General features: G+C 38.5%; 1 long non-coding RNA gene across 1 annotated transcript; it reads right to left on the minus strand.

Moving 5' to 3' along the window:
* Positions 1 to 12,628: 12,628 nt before the first annotated feature.
* Positions 12,629 to 15,102, minus strand: LOC137741038 (uncharacterized). Its single transcript, XR_011069199.1, has 3 exons — positions 14,949 to 15,102; positions 14,065 to 14,833; positions 12,629 to 13,987 (listed from the first exon to the last, which is right to left on the minus strand). It is a non-coding gene; the product is annotated as an uncharacterized lncRNA (long non-coding RNA).
* Between the last annotated feature and the right edge of the window lie 5,071 nt (positions 15,103 to 20,173).

Raw genomic sequence — 20,173 nt, forward strand, 5'->3', positions numbered from 1 at the left:
TAAGAAAAAATAAAACTAGTGAAACAAAATAAATTCACTAAAAAACATAACAAGAATCTAAATTAAAGGGCATTAAAATGTCTGCAATATTGGTCGTATCAAATACCCCCAAACTTAGACTTTGCTTGTCCTCAAGCAAACACAACAAAGACTCAAGATTAAATTTAAACAAAACACAATGCAGTTAGACTTTCCAAATATATTCCTCAAAGATTACAGGGAAAATACAGCTCAAAGAATAGAGAAACATTGTAAGGATTCTACACATGATTCAAAAGTTAACAACACCTTACATAACCATTCCTCCGGTATGTGTATGACTAGCCAATAATTAGCACAACACTTGCAACTCGGATAGGTATATGCAAACAAGTGTAATATGAGTGATCTCTGGATAATGAATGTATTGAACCCCATAGGCTTGCTCTTCATACCATCTCTCCACTAATGTAAATCAATGTAACACCAAAGATCAAATGGACTTTACAAAGGTTGTAACGTTAGGCTAGGTTATTCGCTATGAAAGGAAGGATGGGGAAAAACTAGAACCTGAGATATACCAAGACTTCTTCATATGTAATTCAGTCGAGCCTCTTTTGAAATATGATTCTTGGCGTCTAGGACTCATGTTGTAGGAATGGAACAATTTCAAACCTTTTTTTTTTTTTTTTTTTTTTTTTTTTTGCAAAATTGAGTAGTAATATGACACATGGTACCTCGGTACACGCCACATCTTTGATGTACACTCGACCTTTATCGTTGTCTTCATCATCTTGGTATTCATCTCAAGCTATAAGGTGTGGCTAATATAGGTTAAATGGGTATAGATTAATGTGGGTGATGAAAGAAAAGGCTAAGTGTTTGGCTTCAAAGGGCTAACTAAGGATAACATAACATAAAGTGTTAAGTAGAAAGGCTCAAACGGTCCGAAGATGGCCAAAATCATCTCCCTAATGTTACATGATGTAGGATTTCGCCTCGAGAGATATTGAAGCAACTTCTAGTGTTCGTTGAGATCTTAATGATTACTTAATCTACATATAATTCTCTTAAGTAAGCAACAATTGCATTAACCTTGGCTAAGTGCATGAGAAAGGTGTAAAGAATGATCTTATAAAGCATGGCTAACCAAAGAATCAAACAAAGAACACAAACAATGCTTAACGATTTCTTAGAACCATATTTAAATTGCAACCAAGTCATTATTATTGGATTTGGAAAGGACTAACCAACACGACTCAAAGAGCTAACCAAAAGTCTTTTTGGATTTTCAAATTATCTTTGGACTTTTAGGACACTAATTGACACACAAACAGAAAAAAAACAACTAACAAGAACCAAAATTAAAAAGAAAAACTTTGAAAACGCAGACTTCCAAGTTATGATAATCAGTTTCTGACCTTTGCTTGGTTTTTGACGTGTATTTCATAAAATACAAGGCAGAATTACATGTTCTTTATATGGTTGGATTCAGAACGAAAAATTGAAGAACGCATTCCAGACCAAAACTCAGAAACAGCAACAGATCGTTCCAGAATTTAATAAAACAGAGAGCCTATGTTTACTGACACAAAACAACTAACTGAAAAACTATCAAAATGAGATCCCTCCCCCAAACTTGAATAGCGCATTGTCCTCAATGTGAAGTGAAATAAAAGGCATGCAATGAGTTAAACAAATAAGGAAAAGTATAACTGACTAAAAATAATCTGAAAAATAGAGTAAAGTTTAGAACTCCCCTGGTCATGATGAAGTCCACTCTCAAGCACACAGCAAGTTCCATCTTCCTTCTTCAAAAACTTGGGTTGCCTCCTAAGAAGCGCTAAGTTTTAAGTCTTCAGCCGGACATAGCAGTCTTTATTTAGGATCATTGAGGTACAAAACCTCCTCATTCATTTGTGGGATAGGTTCTAGGTATTGCTTCAAACGATGGTCATTCACCTTAAATGTCAAACCACTCTTCATATCTTGAGTGTCCACAGCACCATGGGGATACGCTTGCACAATGAGATAAGGTCCAGTCCATCTAGATTGAGGCCTAGTGGGAAATAACTTGAATCTTGACTTTTTCCACAAAACTTTTTGTTTTGGTTCAAAATATTTCCGAAGTAAAGCTTTGTCATGAGCAACCTCGAACTTCTCTTTCATTCAATCCATAACATCGATCTGAAAACAATCATGAGGATCCAAAGGACTCTTCAAAGCTTCAAAAATCTGAAATTTTACGGTAACCTCCTGCACAGTCATGGTTAGTAAACCAGCTTTTACATCAATTTTAGTACCTGCAGTAGCCATGAAAGGTCTACCAGGAATGAGAGGTAGCTCATTGCCTGGAATTTCAGCTTCTTCCATGTCCAAAACAATGAAGTCAGCAGGGAGAATGAACTGATCAACCTTGACAAGTACATCTTCAATAATGCCCGTTGGATATTTCACAGAATGATCAGCAAGTTGCAAAGACATGGAACAAGGCTTTAACTCCCCCAAACTTAGATGTTTGTACACAGAATAAGGCATAAGATTGACACTTGCTACCAAGTCAAGTAAAGCTCGTTCAAATTTTCTTTCTCCAATAATGCACGGAACTGTAAAGCTTCCTGGATCCTTGAGTTTTGGTGGCAATTTTCATTGAAGCATTGCACTTACCGTTTCTAATAACATCACCTCTTCATGTTTTCCATACTTTCGCTTGTGAGTACGCATTTCCTTCAAGAATTTTGCATATGATGGAACTTCTTTGATGGCTTCAAGCAATGGAATGTTGATTTGAACTTTCTTGAATTGGTCCAATATATGCCTCGGTTACTGATCTTTTCTTCCCTTCTGTGCACGCTGAGGGAATGGTAAAGGAGGATCATACACCACATCCTTAAGTGTTGGATCAAATAAAATTCTTTTTGGCTCAGATGGTGGCTGTTTTGAACTTTTAAAAGAATTATTTTGCTGCTGGTCATTCATATCTGTTCCCCTCTCCTTCTCCTTTTCAACTTTCTCATGCTTCTCTACTCTGTTGTCGATCATCTTCCCACTTCTCAAGGTTGTAATGGCCATCACATGCTCATTATTTCTTGGATTAATTTATGTTTGGTTTCGAAATTGCCCTTGTGCTCGCTCCAATTTGTTCAAAGTAGTAGCTATTTGTCCTAACTGAATCTCAAAATTAGATTGAGCCCTTTCCAACACCGCATGACAAGCGATACAACTTCTTGTTCATGCCGGTCGGTTTTCTTGAAGAGTTGAGATAGCATGTCCTTGATAGAAGGGTCTTCTTGTTGAATTGGAGGAGCTTGAAAAGGCTGCTGATATTGCTTTGTTGAATTGGATGGTCCCATGGTATTTTGCGAATCTCTCCAAGAAAAATTCGGGTGTTCTCTCCATCCCAGGTTATAATTATTGGAGTACGGATCATTTCGGGGCCTCCCACTAAATGCATTGACCTCTTGTATGCTTTCTAGATTAGGATTTGCTGGACAATTTTCCATGTCATGGGCGATGCTTGCACATAAGGTACATGGCTGCGTGGCTGTCTTGCTTACTAGCGGTGTGAGAAGCTTCGTGAGAGCTGCCACTTGTGCCTCTAATTAAACCTGTCCTTGCATCAACTTTATAAAGGCCTTCTCTTTTTGTTGATGATGTAGTTGGAACTCTCAAATCTTTTGTAGGAAAATTCCAATGCTCATAATTTTCACATATAGTTTCAAAGGCATGTATGGAGTCTTTTGGAGTTTTGTCCATCAAGGTTCCAGCAACTGTTGAATCAACCAAACTCCTACATTGAGAGTTCAAAACTTTGTAAAAATAATGAACCTTCTGCCAAGTGTTGAAACCATGAAGAGGACATTGAAGAAAAAAGTCCTTATATCGCTCCCAACTTTCATGAAACTATTCACCCTCTTGTTGGCGATAACTCATAATTTCATTGATCAAAGCATTGGTTCTCCGAGCAAGGAAGAATTTGGACAAGAAATTCTAGGATAAATCTGTCCATGTGTCAATGGAGGCTTCAAGGAGGGAATCCAACCGGCCACTTGCTTTATCCCTCAAAGAGAACGGGAATAAATGAAGTCGAATTTGTTCCTCCCTAACATTGGTAAAGGTGAATGTGGAGCATAGCTTGAAGAACGCCTTGATATGATGGTAAGGATTTTCCTCCTCCTTCCCATAAAACATAGGCAACAGTTGAATTATTTGTGGGCAAATCTCAAATTGCTGCGCAATGGGGACCAATACAATGCACGACGGCACGTTGTACTTTGTTGGTTTTGTGTAGTCATGCATAAGCCTTGGTTGTGGGGGTGGCAATGGTGGAGGGTTGTCTCTACCATTATTGACTACTTCCCCCATGGCTGGTTCTTGAAACACTCGTTGTCTCCGCTGTTCTCTTAAAGTATGCTCAAGTTCTTGATCTATAGGACTCCACTCAAGTTGCAACGAACGTCTACCTTACATATACGATCAGACTTTGCTCCTTGTTTGACCAGTGCTCGGTATTTTACGCAGCTTAAATATCCAATCGTTGATCTATTTTTTTGGGTTGAAAACTAGACTTCTGGGGCTTTCCAACGATATAAAATGTGCCTGGTAAAAGATCGAATAGTTCAGTCCAAAACTGTGTCGAAACAGTGATGCAAAAACTAACATAAAATAGTGACGAAAATTTACTTTTACTTATCTTAATACTTATGACTCTCATTTGAAAATAGAGAACAAAACAAAATCAAATTGAATAAACTACAATAAACGACTTATTAGATATGGAATAAGATATCAAGTTAAGGGACACAATTAGATTTGGTTTAGTTTATAAACGACTTATTAGATATGGAATAAGATATCGTTCTCACAAGGATTCTAATTCAATCTTCAATTTGATAAACTAAACCAAATCTAATTATATTAAAGGCACACAAACCCAAACAACGAACTAGACTTGATCTTAATTAATAATTCAATCAAAGATGTGAAGAGTTTGTTGTGATGATTTTGTAAATGAACAAAAACAGAACCTTATATGAAAACTAAAATTAAAGAGAACAAAACGTTGTGTTTTAAGGCAAGTGATGAAAAAGTCTAGGGATTTGGAATCAACCACAAGCAATCTAGTTTCGGTTTCAATGCATTCAATGGATCTTACGATTATTTAGATGATAATTCCTGTATATAAGTCCTTGTCAGGCACATTAGACCATAGTTTTCCTTAAGTGAATGATTCTCTCCTAGTTTAAGCAGAGATTGTATATCCTAACATGCAATCTATCTTGGTTAAGGCATAAATTTAACAAGTATGACTCTTTACACTCTAGAAAACAAGGGAACCAAGCAAACCATTATTCTTCGTCAAGTAATAATGTAATTTACTACACTTAACCACAAGAAGCTAATTGAATTATATTGCTAGTTCAGCCTCAAATTCATCTTCCAATCTTACTAGATGCAAAGTCCTAAGGTGATCAATCAAAGAACTCAAACAAAAATTAACAATTCAAAATCAATCAAAGAACTCAAACAAAAATTAACAATTCAAACAGCGATTAAGCATTCATCTAAAAGAAACTAGAAATCAAATGAATAACATTAAAAACCATAAATATCCATGCTAGCATCATCCTAATCCTAAAAAAAAGAGTTGAGTTACTCAAAGAATACGAAAACATAATTAGGAATCTTAAAAACATGAAAAACTTCCGAAATATGAAGATGGAATAACAAAGATGGTCAGTGGCTGCTCCTTCTTCCAAAAACACACAGAGAATCCTCCCAAAAGAACCCCCCTTTTTTGCTCCTTGGACTCCCTTTATATGGTAGACAAATCCTAACATAATTAGGTTTTGTGATATCCTTTGTATTGCATGGCTGATGATGTGGCGAATCAACTTCCCAATTATTTTCTTCAAACCCATTTGAAATAGGATTAAAATCAGCTCAACACATTCTATCTTGGGCTTTGGGCTTCGACTGAATGAAGACTTGAAAAACCCAACAGACTTTGCAATTTCCACGTAGACTTGGCTGACCGACGTCTTGTACGAAAATCTTCATAACACCATTTAGGAAACTCGGAATCACGAAACATAAAACTCATCTGAAAGCTAACTTCCATATCTTTCTACTGGTACAAGGCTTAACGGCTGGTTCATTATGAGGAAGTACATTTTAATCTGTAAAGTTGGCTGATCTACACAAACAGTTTCTGTTTCCAGCACGCCAAACTCATTTCGATAGCAAAAGTGCTCCTTTTTCTTCATTTTTCCTCTTCACTCATCAAATCTAAGAAAAACATAAAACTAGTGAAACAAACTAAATTCACTCAAAAATATAACAAGAATCTAAATTAAAGGGCATTAAAATGTATGCAATATTGGTCGTATCAATTAGTCATTAACATGATTGGAACTCACGCTATTATGTTTAGAATCAACACTTTTCCACTACCATGATAAAAGAGCCACTTGCCTCCTTTCTCTTCCTTTCACTAAATCCAATAAATTATTAGGTCTCGTTTGACACGGATTCTTATGAACTAGAGTCCTATACTGGATCTTAGGTTTGTCCTGAAATATCTCAAATTGCAATAAGTTGGATAAAGTAGTATCCTACGTTTGCTCAATGCCCAGAAGCTTTTATCTCGCGAACCCCCTTGCACGCGTTGCTATCCCTTCACTTCTAGAGATGGAAAAAATTATAGCCGAGGCCGAGACTATAGAGATGAAAAATAATATTTTGGAGGGCTAAAACATAGCAATCCACCCTCTTTAGCCCTTCAAAACTGAAGGACAAATATTCGTGTATGATAAAAAATAATTTTTTGGAAGGCTTTACATAGCAATCCACCCTCTTTAGCCCTTAGACCTAGCAATTTCTTACACGACCTATTAACACAATACGTAAACGACACGAAAATAACGGGTTTTGGGTCAACACGATAACTAATCGGGTCATTATCGGGTCACATGATAATAACCCGTTAATAACGGGTCTTGAACAGGTTTACACGAGAGTGATATTCGGGTAACCTTTTTTCGACACGATAAGAAAAAAGTTATTTTGATGATTTTAATTTTTTAAACTACTAAAAAAAACTTACTATAAAATACAATAGATATAATGAATATGTATATATTGTTTATTAATTATTATTCTATTATTACTAGCCTCTCCGCACATGCTCATGCGCATGCGAGAGATATTTTTGCATCACGGGCGCTACGCGCCCCAAAGATATGTTGCTTTAGATATTCGTATATTTCTTAAGTGATTACTGAAAATAAATAGGATCTTATTACCAAAGGAGATGGCCTCGTCCAACTATTTAGGCAAAAACTTAACTGTAATTGAAATAGAGAGACTCAAAAAAGAGAGATTCTTCTCTTGAATTGCAAATAAAGTACGTGCAGAGACTTATTGGTTCTGCACCAAAACCTATTGCTCATTGCCAAAGGATCAACTAAAATATAATCGGGCACTCTCACGCATGCAAGAGACCTTCTTAAGTGATTACTAAATATTTTTAGTTTGGTATTAAGTACTCTTTACTTTTGATTTTGGGTCCCCTTTTACTTCTTTGTTTTCAACAAGTATTTGTTTTATTTTTTGTGCGTTTGGCAACCGGCATGTGGTTATCATTCACCATTTTAAATATAAAGAATGAAAGAAATTCATGAAAAGTGAATAAACAACGTTACAACCCGTCTCTAGTTCTACGATTTTATAAATTTTAAAAGAATGAATTTACGAAAATACCCTCGAGGCAAGGACTTTGACACTTTGACTCCCGTTGACCATCGGTTAGAGAGACGTATGACTTATTCTTTTAGCATATCCTCGTAGTACTCGTTGGTACGAACGCATAGGTAAAAGCCGTTTGCGAGTCTGGATTATATCGGTATAGTTACAGACATTTAAAATTGGTTATTTAAAGTTTAGTCATAAATTAATGGGTAAAGTACAAAAAACTACCTCGACTATTGGTGTCAGGACACTTTCATACCTCATCTTTTAAAATTGATAATGTCGTACCTTATCTTACGAATTTGTGTCAATGTTATACCTTCTGTTAGCCTGCTGTTAATTTGTCAGTTAAATACTAACGTAGCTTGATACAGACTCCACTTTCTATTAAAAAAACTAAAGAAAATCATTTAATATTTTTAAATATTAAAATAATAAAGAAAAGTTTAAAAATAAAAAATAAAAAATAAAAAAAACCAAAACCTTTCGTCCCTTCCACCCCCGCCCCCTCCCCCCTTCTCTCTCTCTCCCCATCTTCATCTTCTTCCCTGCTTAATCTTCAACCAAAAAAAAAAATTTTGAAAACCCATCAACCCCCAACCTTCCCGAAGAAGGAGGAAAAAAAAAAAAAAAAAAACCCCAACCCAATTCGTTCCCCCCCCCCCCACCCAAAAAAAAAATCCAACCCCCTGCAACCCAGAAAGAAGAAGAAAAAGAAAAAAAACCCAGATCCCGTTCGCCAGGCCGATTCTGCGGGGGTTGGGTGTAGAGGGTGGATGTGAGGGGAAGACGAACTGGGATTTTTTTTTTTTTTTCTGGGTTGCAGGTAGGGGCTCGGGTGGGGGAGAAGAGGGGGTCGCCGGGGGGGGGGGGGTGGTGGGGGTGAAGGGATGAAGTTTTGTTTTGTTTTGTTTTTTTTTTTTTTTTTTTTTTTTTCCTTCTCCTTCTTCTTCTTTTTTCTGGGTTGCTGCAGGTAAATGGGGGAGGGAAGGGGAAAAGGGACGAAAGGTTTTGTTTTGTTTTGGTTTTTTTTTTTTTTTTTTTTTTTACTTTTCTTTATTATTTTAATATTTAAAAAATATTAAATGATTCTTTTTTTAGTTTTTAATAATATTTTATTAATTTTTTTTTAATAGAAAGTAGATCCTGAATCAAGCCACGTTAGCATTTAACTGAGAAATTCACGCCAAGCTAACGGAAGGTATAACATTGGCACAAATTCGTAAGATGAGGTATGACATTGTCAATTTTAAAATATGAGGTATGAAAGTGTTGTGACACCAATAGTTGAGGTAGTTTTTTATACTTTACCCTAAATTAATTCCAACTCCCACCATGTGGGAGTGGTAACCAATCAATTTTAAGAGAAAAAGAAAAGAGAAAAAAACAACAACAAAAAAAAAAAAAAAAAGGAAGGGAGAAGGAAGGGCTGCCTGATGGCAGCAAAAGAGAGGGGAGGAAGAGAGCACAGGAGGGACAGGGAGAGAGGATGGCCCAATGAGGGAAGAGAGAAAGGAGGAAAAATGAGGGAGAAGAAGAAGGAAGGGAACCGGATTTGTTCCCCTTGACCCGCAAAACCCACGGACCCAACCCGTATTTCGGCAATTTCCGTCGCCTTTCTACCATTTTTCCGACGATTTAGACCAATTTACTACTCCCTGTCATCATCTAGCCTTCCCCTCTTCCATATCCACCTAAAATTTGAAGGAATTTGGGTGTAAATTCATCAAAGGGCTGACGGTAGGGCTAAGGGTTTGTGGTGGCCATTCCTCAAATTTTGAAACAAAACCCTTAAATTACCACCACCAAAATACTCCTCTGAAGCTTAAGAACAAAGCCCAAATAAGTTTAGGGGCATTGGAGTTTCTATAGAGCCGAATTGAGGACACCCAAATTATAGGGTTTCGACGGGTTCGTGTTAAATTGTGGCTTTTCCCGGCCAAATTGGCTTTGGTTGTAGGTATGAAAGTTTCTCCATTCACTAAGATTTTCATTTCTGAAAATTTTGAGAATTTTTAGAAATAGTTGGATTTTCCAGCAAGTCAGGGTGGTCGACCGCCACCCACGGCAGCACATGGCCAGGGGGCCGTTGATGTCATTCTTAGGCTAAATCAAATGCCTTGAGTTCAGTCTTGGTAATTGTATGTCTTAGGTTGATGGTTGGAACCTAAATTCTCTACGTCACGTTATTTGGTAAAAGTGTGAATCGATAATCTGACTGTTGGATTATCACCAAACTTTAATACATTATAGTACATAATATTTATGGACCATAGGAACTTATGAATCGGGAATCCGATGTACGGATCTTACCGAATTGGAATTGTCAGTTCATAAAATAAAGTGTTGACCGCCACTTGGTTTTGGCAATTGGCGGAGATCCGACCGTTGGATCATAATGAAATATTAGGACATGGTTCTAGGAACATAATATGAATCTTTGGAAGTAACAGATCAGAAATCCGTGATGCAGATCTTCCAGAGTGAATTACGTAGGGATGTATTTTTTTTATAAATTATGTATTCTATCGGTAAGAACTCTAAGACGTGAATTGATAATTGTTCAAGGCGACATTGGTTTGTGATGTCTCGACATGCATGCTAAGGAGTCGTTGCATGGACCTCAAGTGAGTGGGTCATTTCCTTTCTATCATATATGTATACATATGATTGATAATTCCACAAACGTGTTTAAGTTGATTTATGCATGTTACCTACAAATAATTGATGTGAACTACGATTGGCTTGATCCCTGTTTAGGGTACGTAGGCAGTCTAACGAGATGTTAGATGCAGGCATACAATAAATGAGATTAAATAATCAAGACAAAAGCCTTGTTTGGGAATTGAGCAATGTGAAGGAAGTTGGTGAAAAGGTGAGATTTAACCTTATGATTTTGGTGGTTAAATGTTGGTCATAAATCAATTTGTGAGGAATTGAGAGATTGAAGTAAAGAATCGTAAATAATGATGGTTAATTAAACTAATATTTAGTTTGACTTGTTCTTGATAATTATTCTGGAAATAAATAGTTCGGGCGTGGGATGTTACAGATTATGCATATTTCGCAATGTTATATATATATATATATATATATATATATGTATATGTATATACTGGTAAATGCTATGACATGGTTGAGTATTAGATTGCATCATGACATATCCATATGCATACTACCTGTAAGGAATTACTGTGAATGCTTTGAAGTGCGAAGAGGAACGCAGGATGCACAAGTAAGTTCAGGTAAGTTTATGGTGTTACTTGTAATGATCGAGTTATGGCATGACTATATTTATACTTTAGGCAACTCTGACCTTATCGTACAGGTTGCTATAAAAGGCAACTCCGACACTATCGTACAGGTTGCCCATGAGTCGTACATGTTATAATAGATGCAGTAGAGCTCATAAACCTGCACCCCGATGTTAGTGCTCGCATAGTCATTCACGTGATGTTCATCTCCTGCACCTTACGCTTACCTTGAATTCAAGGTAGGTACACATGTCTATCGTACAGACCACTATAGGTGGTTTCGACTCGTAGGTGACCCGCGATTATTCGCACACTCTTCACTTGAGCGTACTTATTTACACCCAGTCCTATCATATAGACCACTAGAGGTGGTTCCGACTCGTGTGCAGAGATATGTGATGTGCTATGGGTTCAGCTGTATAGGCCACGAGAGGTGGATCCGACTGACATATTACTTGGATATTGATTGATGAGATATGGACAAGTCATACAGGTTACTATAGGTGACTCCGATTTATGTGCTAGCATTGATTGATGAGATATCGGTGCAGCTGTACAGGTCACATTACGTGACTCCGACTTGTGTGCTAATATAGATTTATTGAGCAAATGATTATTTATATTATTGATGAGATGCTGTGCCATGATATATTTATGGAATCACTGTTGATATATTTTTTATTTCACATTGATACGTGATATGATTTTCTGGAAACTATACAAGTATTGCATCGAGGGGTTATAACGTTTTATTAAAAATTTTATGTCCAGGGCCACTCACCCTTGTTTTGTTTTCACCCTCCAAGTTTTATTAGCTGAGCTTTCTTATCGACAAGGGGTCATGGCAAATCTTAGTATTAGAGATTTCTTTCGAGGGTATGATTCTCAATCCACTCTACTGTACTTACTTATACTCTAACGGCACGTGTGAAGTGGGTTCATTCCCGCTCACCAACGCACTCTGGTAACTAGGCACTCTTAGGTTCAAATTTATTCATATTTTTCCACATCATCACACTTTATGGCTTTGTCACCTTCCAGGTGTCGGCCAACACAACTCGATTCGAAGTCCTTGTGGACATTCCGGGTCGGGGTGTGTCAAACAATGTATATGCAACTGATCAAGAAAAATAGAATTCAATATAAATTATTCTTTCTTTTGATCATTTTTTTCTAGAAGATGCACATTAGAATAGAATATGAAAAAAAAAAAAAAAAAAAAAACAGAACATTTGGGTATCAATGGAGAATAGCAATTCATGAACTTTTTTTAGATTAACCACCGATGAGATTCAAACACAAACCATTATACAAGAGCTCAACTCCTTTCCACCAGTGTAGTAAAGGCCCACTTGCCACTTCATGGACATTTTATTTTATGTTTTTCACATGCGTTGAATGAAATTGACATGCAACTACGTAAGCTAAATATTTGGGATAGGCAATACACAAAATCATCTAAGCAGAAACAAATAGAATTAATATGAAGAGAAAGCAGGCATGGATAAAGACAAACAGATTAACTGTGAGTTTTAGGGGTTTTATTGTATGAACAAACGTTTGCACCATCGTATTTAAATGTAATGTGTCTTAAACTTCATGTTTGAACCTATGGTGTAACAAAAAAACATATTTGCATAGCAAACCCAGCTACATCATTGTTATTGAACATATGGTGTAACATAAAGCAAAAGAAATCAATCTGAACATATGAAGACAATTAACAATGTTCTACAAAAAAGAAATTAACAGAAAGCATTCAATAGTGAGGCCATAACTAAAATTTAATAGCATCCCAAGTTGCCTCATAGTCAATCAAACTTCTCTAATTTGCCGTGAAGTAAACATAATCCTGAATCTTGAGAAAACCAAATTCAATTAAATAACAGTTAATAAGCAGCAACAATGGATTGCCTTAATCAAAATATTAACTTGATTAAACAACCAAGTCATCTCATTTTTGCCTCACAAACATAAGCTGATGAAGCTAGCAAGAGGGTACAATTTGTTAAGCTTAATAGCCTTTATGCACATGAAATACCTTTTCCAAAACACCTAAATATATTTAAAAAAAAAAATGAATAACTTCAATGCTTTAAGCCACAGGAAGCTTGTAGAACAAAGTTAACATGAAAAATGAATAAAATGACAGGCATATCTATAAACAGCAGGAAAAAAAGGAAATCATCAGCGCTAAATTCCTCAACTTAACTATCTCGAGAGTTATTGGACTGAAATGATGCCAATTATATGACAGAGAAACAAATAAAAATGTGTAAATTCATAAATCAAAGTTTTAACTCGATCAAATATTATTCTAATGAAAGTTGTAAAATGCAAATAAAGCCATTTAACAACAAACTGTTTCAACCATTTGACTACCCGCAATGTAGACAAAGAAATCTGATACTCATAGTACATAACTGCTCTATTTATCTCTCTGCAAATGACAATTAATAAAATGGAAAACTGATGTATACCTTGGCTAGTTATTATTTTGGGTCGCCATCTCCAATTGCTCCAAATAAAAGAGAGGAAGCGTGTGAATGCAAAATTGGAGGCTTGTCTTGAGTTCTTGAGTTGGCACTGGCGGTCGTTGACCACGTCTCCTAACCTGTAACGCGCTAAAATTATCGATTCAACAGAGAGTGTTTAACTAAATCTTATCTCATTGGCAACGGCACATTATAATATCAAGCACATCTTTTGTGTTTATAGATAATAGAATTTTACACCTTTAAGTAGGTATTTTTCATTTTCAGAACAACAAAATTAGGAATCGAACATAAATACGACCATCAACTATTATACAGAAGTTCAAAATGAAAATTAATTAGTCATGCAAACCCTTTTAAAACAATCGCGATTCTATCTCTATTTGAATACAACACCATTGAGTTGAGGTTCTCAATTTTCTTAGCTTGTTGTTGCACAATCTTCTCTCTTTCAGCTTGGGCTTTTTTTTCCTCCAACTCCAAAGCTATACGCTCCCTCTCTAACTCAGTCTGCACAGAAAGTACGTGTGTCCCAGAATATAGTTGCATTCAACTAATTACAATGAACATAAAGTGTAACTCCAAACCTGCAATAACGTGTTTTGCAGATTGAGGATTTCCTCTGCCCAACGTTCTGAATGATATAAAAGAGAACTACAAATTGAAAAACTTGAACTTAAACTGCATCCTTTCCGTTTCATTTTTCCCTGCTCGAGGCCAATTCAAATTGAAAAAAGAACTACATAACCACTGTAAATACAAATCTTTAAACTTTCTCCAAAAAATGAAATCACAGAGAATTGAATTTTAAGCGTGAATCTAAGGCAAACGTACCAAAATGCCCATGATCCGTTACAACACACCGCCCTTTGCCATCAACGTCAGTAGGTCATCTCTCGAAAACTCCTTAAGCCCTTCCGCAACTGCATTCATTTGTCCTTTCCCTCTGTCAAGAACTCCAGTGAATGCTTCCTCCGCCGCCACCGGCAACGCCACTTTGTCACCTGATAACGTCGACTTCAACCGGCAAAACGTCGGACCAAACCACATTTTATGCAAAAAAAAAAAAAAAAAAAAAAATACGAATCAAAATTTGAAACTAAAGGTGCAACATTTGAAGAGTGTGGTGTGGGTGGTTGAGGCATTTCAACAAACACTTACCTAGAGTACCCGGTGCAACCTCTTTCGGAGGTGCAGCTGCAGAAGGACTCGTAGCCCTCTGCCATGACCAGGGCGGCGATCAATTCCCGTCGTTGCAGTTTGGTTTCCTGTAAGCCGATCTAATAAATTCAGCAACTTGAGCCCGTTCACGTTGTACGTCACTTTCTTCATCTTCTTCCTCTCTCCGGGCAAGTTCTAATTAATTCGACAATTATCAAGGAAGAATTCAGAAATTAATTGGATCTTCAAGGCAATTGCGAGCTAATTTGACAATTATCAAGGAAAAATTCAAAAATTAATTGGCGATTACCGATTCCGAGACCAGATTGGAAATAAAGGATGATAGCGCCCATTGCGGTTCTTTCGCAGTAGCGTCGAGGTCTCTCCAACATAACTACAGGTTCGAGAAGATGATGGGATTTGGCGACGATGGGATGGACTCCGTTACTTTAGGCAACGATTCGGTTTTTGTAAGTGTTTAGGCCTAAAATAATATTATTGGGGCGAGTGTGAGTTTATGTTCAGCCCAAAGTTTTTCAATATACTATGGGTTGCCTGGTGGTCCGGGTTGTTTAGTAAGGATGGTTGAATTCTATCTCAAGAAGGAGTAGTTCGGATGAACGAAGAGGTCAAAGAAGTCCTGATACGATAAGGGGTCTTAGTGCAATTTGGATTCTCGACCAGCAATGAATATGGCCTCAAAAAGGGGGTGAGTTCAAAGTCTTAATAGGAGTAGGATTGGTCGAAGTGGAGTTGGAACAGAACAAGAAGTCCCAATCCAGGTATGATTTTGACTCAATCCCAAGGAGGATTTAGTGCTATAAATACACGACATCATGCAACAATTAGGACCTCCAATTCAACACACAACTACCCCTACGCAAACCTCTCAAACATCTTGAGACTTTTTATTTTCTTTCTTCGTCAACACATCTTCAATTTGGATAAACAGCACTGTGAAGGCAATCGGCGAACATCTTCAATTTGGATAGACAGCATTATTGTTGTATAATCAATTGACCAATGAACATCTTCAGTTTGGATAAACAGCACTGCATTGAGGCTGATTGATTACCTATCCAAGTCTCGGTCGAGAAGGGTTTCCGAATCCTTATTGGCAGAGGTCATCTTATTAGCCTTCTTGGCGAAGTATGGTGTTACGAGTTACCACATTTGGCACATTGAACGCCGAGTAATTTTATGATTGGATACTCACAAGTGAGTTTCAGCGTCCGGCATTCTGATAGCCAAACCACCTTTACCATCAAGACATACGTCACCTTTGAGTACTTGTGTCCATATAGTTTGGTGTCGATTCGACGTGCTTATACTTTCACGAATATAATCATTGTGACCAAATCCGGCACCGACGATTCGTGAACTTCGCAGAATTAGCAGCCTTGTCTTCAGGCTTGAGAATCCAAAGGCCTAGACTTGTTCCTTCCTCGGCTGCAGTCACAAGATCAAGAAGTCAGCAATGCAACATCAACAAATTTTACTCCTCGGCCGAGCCCAGCCGACGACATGGCACGCCCCGCATTCAACCGAATGACGTAGTTAGCTTATTAGTTACTCGACCTGCACGCCACGTAGGCTTTGTAACTTTTAGGGTCAACATTTTGGCATGCCCGGTGGGACTTTGTGCTAGACCTTCAGAGTTCATGACCATTGAGACACTGTCCGTAAAGAAGAAAACAATCATGGGAAAGTCAACAATCGACTTACCGGTACAAGGTCCTGGACAAGATTTGTCTCAGGTGCAAAATCCCCTTATTCTTATGCCACCCGAGGCTACAAGTGCGACACGCCAAGAGAAGGAAATTTGTCTCGGCGGACAACCTCGCAACCCAGAAATTCCCAACCAAACGGCAGGTATTTTCATCGAAGGAATAGTGGAAGATTGTGACGAAGATGGTGGGGAAGGTTCTGATCCGCCAACAAGGTCGTTTCTTCTAAGACGATTTGATGAACAATCTCGGCGGGTCGAGCAGTCGATTGGCCAGAAAATGAATGATTTGCTTGACACAATACGAAGCAATAGTGATACACAGACCAGAATGCTTGAATTATTGGTCAGTAAAGCCTTCGAAGATGGCCACGTCAGCCAACCTTGACAGCCTCCCTTTAAAGAAGAGGCGGATCAAGCAGTAGATCTGATGGGCCTGACCAGGGAGTAGAAGAGCATCCGTCAATATAACTGAGGTCCAAAGAATGATCGACTGGGCCTTAAAAAAAGGGCCAAAGTTCCTAAAGTTCATCCATCCGTACTCGGCTTATGTGCAAAAGTTCGAATACCCTAAAGGCTTCAAGATCCCCGACTTCAGTCTTTTTGCCAGAGAGTTGTCCTTATCTTCGTTAGAACATGTAGCTCATTTCACTGCACAATGTGGACACGTTAATTGCGACTTCCATAAACTACGATTATTCAACTTTTCACTAACAGGTTCAGCCTTTGCTTGGTACATCAACCTCCCACCGAACTCCGTCCAGAGTTGGGAGGAATTGGTCGAGAAATTCCATGAACAATTCTATCGACCAGGGATGGAAATGTCTGTTTCATCGTTGGCTAGGATGGCTCAAGCTTCAGACGAATCACCAATGGAATACTTAACAAGGTTCAAGTTGGCTAGGAATTGGTGCTGAGTACCTCTCCCTGAAGTTGAATTTGTTAGAATTTCTCTAAATGGCCTGGACGTGGAATACAAAAAGAAATTCCTGGGGGCAAACATCCGAGATATGTACAAACTTGCTCAGCACGTTGAGCAATATGATTATTTGCTCCGAGAGGAAAAAATATCAAAGTCCCCATCTCGAGGAATGATACACAAGAATCCCATGGTCAGCTACGCATTAGTCGAAAGCGAGGATCCCCAATACGCCAGTGTGGACGTGGCTAAAATAATGATAGCTAAACCATACGTTTGCAAGGCATTAGCTCAAATCAGTCTCAAAGATGCCAAAACCCGCTTGGCTTTTGAAGAGATGATTAAAACATCAAAAGTTTACACTTTTGATATCACCAAGGCCGATTTAATTTTCGACCAGTTGTTGGTAGCAAAGATCATAAAACTTCAGCCAGGACATAACATTCCTAAGGCCGAAGAATTGAAAGGCAAAACATATTGCAAGTACCATAATTCAAACAAGCATGCTACCAATAATTGCGTTGTGTTCCGTGATGTGATTCAAAGTTAGATTGAGAAGGGTAAGTTAAAATTTCCTAAGAAACAGATGGCGGTTAACGTCAATCCCTTCCCCTCGACAACAATTGGTATAGTGGATGCTCATCTCCCTAAAAACAAAGGAAAAAGGAAGGTCGAATTCATCCTAGTACAACATGTTCGTAAGCAGGGTGGTCAGCCGAGACTCAAGATTGATCTATTTTCAAATGCACCACCCACGGCGTCTTCAAGGCCGGCCATCGTTGAACCCATGTCAGGTTTTAGTTCAGAAGAAATTGATGAATCAATGGTTTTGTGCGGCCGTTGTAAAACACGAATTGAACCTCAAAAGAGAACACCTCCGGCTCCAACTTCATGTTCACCGCCCACGATCGTAGCAAAACCGCTAAGGAAACTCTGTGCCAGCCAACGACGGCAAGTGTTTGAGAGACTCGGCCTACAGGTACAAGCAAAAGACCTAACCCTAGTCAGACGACGTCTTGACTTTGACACACCATTCTATAATGAGGATTATTACTCATATAACTCCAGCAGTTCGAGCTCATCGGTGGGTCGAAAAACCTTTAAGCTATCTAAGCCACGTGATCAATGTTGGTACAGTTACAATTTTCCAACCGGTATGTATACGGCGTTATCCAAGTCTCAAAAACGTCGTCGGCAGCGGATAGACTGCATGGCCCGACAATAAGAAGCACAAGCTAATTCGACTACCCAGTGGCAGCCAAAAGAGGTCGTAGAAAACGGTGACGACCGACCTACCCCGACCATTATGAACGAATTATTTCAGGAGAAAAAGGCAGTTGATCGCAACTTTGAAACCACCATTGAAGAGTCCGAGAAACGCATCAAGCTCCTTATTTGGCCCAGAGAGATGAAAGCCCGTCTTGAGCATTTTAGACAAGAAGCAGAAAATAAGCTTCCCCCATTACCACCACAGGAACCGTTAATAAAAGTACGGCGCAATCTGCACCCTCTATTCCTCGGTGAATCTTTGAAGTACATGCGAGAATTGCATAAGAAATATTCCGCCAATGACTTGTACGGACTGCCCAAGGCATGTCCGGAAACCCTCAACCTAGCTTTAACTTGCCCTGATGCTAAACAGATTATTCAGAAAACAACCGATCCGGCAATAAAAGCTAGGTTCCAGCATATACGTGAGGCTCGGGTCCTCGGCTTTGAAGTCGACCTATACATAGATATAGACACCGCCGAGCTACCTTTTTTACTCGAAGACCTTCAGCACTTGCGATATCATTTTGAAGTCTTCTCAGTCGTGTCTCTTTTCGGCCTTACAGCTAATGAGGAGAATCATGTGGTGGGTTTAGATGCATACCTGGACATAAGGAACACTTGAATTGACTATGAAGAACGAGCCCGTAAAGCATTGCAAGAACAAAATCATTATTAGGCAATAAACAAGCTCAAGGAAAAAAACCATAATGGAGTAGGTTTAATCAACACGCCCCAAGAGCAGGTACATAATGAGGTGAATGATAATCCGATTGAAGACACTCTAAAGACTAATACCATACCCATTAATCTGGAAGACGACAACCAAGACCCGATGGGTCCTTCAGTCCTCGAGCACATGGAAATCAACATGGTCCATGTCCTATCGGCTGAATTTCAACCGAGAACCCACCAGTCAAATTTTTTGGATGGGGACGTGATTGCCGAAGAAGCAACACAAGTTGATTTCATCACTACTAAGGAAGATAGGGAAATCAATAACGGCGACAAACTTAAGGTAGCCCTGGCCGAATTGTTTCCTTGCTCTCCTTCTGTTAATCTCCAACACCTAAAGCTGTTATACGTCACAACTCATATTGAAGGATACCCCATTTCCAAGGTGTTTGTCGATTGTAGAGCCATAGTCAACATTATGCCGATTTCCATCATGAAGGCATTACACCGCTCAACTGACGAGTTTATACCGTCAGGAATAACAATGAACAGCTTCATCGGCGACAAATCTCAAACCAAATGAGTGCTCCCATTAGAAGTAAGCGTTGTAGGTCGCAACCACATGACTGCATTCTTTATAATTGTCTCAAAGACCGACTATAATGCATTGCTCGACCGCGATTGAATCCATCAAACAAGTTGCATTCCTTCATCGCTATACCAAGTTCTCATCTTTTGGGATGGCAAGTCGGTAGTAGTTCATCCAGCCGACAATCAACCATTCATGACCAACATGATTCAGGCTCGCTATTATGACGATCATGTCGGCTACATCACCCTACAGAGTTTTAACGAGGACGGACGACCGACTCGAATCTTAGTTGAGAAAGCCATCGAGGTAGGTGCCGAGACTATACAATAGGATTCGGCGAGACTTGGCTTGGCA

The sequence above is a fragment of the Pyrus communis genome, chromosome 7, assembly GCF_963583255.1.
Source record: "Pyrus communis chromosome 7, drPyrComm1.1, whole genome shotgun sequence".
NCBI lineage: Eukaryota > Viridiplantae > Streptophyta > Magnoliopsida > Rosales > Rosaceae > Pyrus > Pyrus communis.